The sequence below is a fragment of the Echinops telfairi genome, unplaced genomic scaffold (assembly GCF_000313985.2).
Source record: "Echinops telfairi isolate 266 unplaced genomic scaffold, ASM31398v2 ScPeMD7_1;HRSCAF=3_0, whole genome shotgun sequence".
In the NCBI taxonomy this organism is placed as follows: domain Eukaryota; kingdom Metazoa; phylum Chordata; class Mammalia; order Afrosoricida; family Tenrecidae; genus Echinops; species Echinops telfairi.
This window is the reverse complement of record NW_022103896.1, coordinates 48,139,688-48,141,204: the sequence shown is the minus strand read 5'-3', so window position 1 is coordinate 48,141,204 and position 1,517 is coordinate 48,139,688. Positions and strand designations below refer to the sequence as shown.

General features: G+C 41.9%; 1 protein-coding gene across 1 annotated transcript in view; it reads left to right on the top strand.

The window, feature by feature from the left end:
- Positions 1-1,517, top strand: part of LRRC69 (leucine rich repeat containing 69) — a 155,092-nt gene that overhangs the window by 152,549 nt on the left and 1,026 nt on the right. The window lies entirely within an intron of this gene.

Below are 1,517 nucleotides of genomic sequence, written 5' to 3'. Positions count from 1 at the left end.
GTGATGGTAGGCTAGTCAGAGGTGGTTGAGGAGTGGAGAAAGGTCACATTGCTTGCACTAATAAGTTTGATTGATATTGGAGATTAGTGGCAGTTCAAATATTTAAGTGATGTGATGGAAGTGAGGTCTTAGAAATTCCCCATTGTTCCAAATGTGAAGTGCCAGATAATAAATTGGGGAGGGGGTTGGGGTCTAGAGGAGCTAATAAATGGCACATATCACCGCATTTTGAGCAAACTTCTTTCAGTAATTGGGACATTTGACTAAACATATTTAGGCTTGAAATTTTATGAACTGGTTCAAGTAGTCTGAGAATCTCATGTGTATGAATGTATTTTTTCATAAAGCTTTTGGTTTTGCTGATTAAAAATAGTTGTGATATTATGCACTGGGGTGAGATTTTGGCGTGCTTTATTTATTATTTAATATACAAGCACATGGAATGGGGGAAAATCTGGAATTGTCATTCTAAATTTAGACGAAAGATTTTAGGGTCAAATTCTCAGAAATGTTTTTGATCAAGGCACTGCAAACATTATTTCATTACAAAATTTCTCCTCCCTCCTCACTACAGAATGTTTGAGAGTGGTGGCTGGCGCCAATGTGATTTAGGCGCTCCTTGGTGGCCTTGGGCTGCTAACCATACGTTGTCAGTTCAAACCCACCAGCTGCTGAGGCTTTGTGTTCCCATAAAGATTTACAGCCTCTGAACCACTGGGGAGCATTTGGACTCTGCCCTGCGGGGCTGCTGGGAGCTGGGATGGACTGAAAGGCACAGTGGGTTCGGTTCTTTCATTGTCCTACAAATTCAGAGGCGCTCTGGTGGCACAGTGGTTAGGGACGTGTCAGCAGTACCAAAGGTTGGTGGTTGGAACTCACCGGCCACTCCATGGGAGAGAGAGGTGCCAGTCTGCCTCCATCAAAGCTAGGGTTTTCAGAGCCCCGTGGGAGTAGTTCTAGCCAGTCCTACAGTGTCACTCTGAGTCAGAATTGACAGGATGGCTTACGTAGTCTCACCTTCTGAAAATCTTGTCCATGCGTACTTTTTGTTGCTAGCATTTAATATAATTGCTTTGCTTTGCCTTTAAGCTACATAAATAATAGCTGTCTGCTGATGAGAGATTTTAGCCAAACTTTCATTAATTACTTTTACCATTTTGTCAGTGTTGCTTGTAAATTTTCATGACAGCGTGTTTTGGAAAATATCTTTAGTGTTTAATTTGATTATAACACAATACACATTCACTAGAAATATTCACACTCATTCTATAGAAGTTAGAAGGAAAACCAACACCGGGACACTATTGAAAGCAGGCTTGCTCTTAGCTGATGGGTCCATCTCTCACACTGAGAGAACAGGATTAAAATGGTACAACCATTGCTAAGTGGGGTCCTAGCTATCTAATACAGTTTGTCCTGGGTGGCACAAACAGCTCTGTGCTTGACCACTAACAAAAAAACCATTGGTGGTGAAAGGCCCTAGACTAGAGGCACCTCAGGGTAAAAGCCTGTAATCT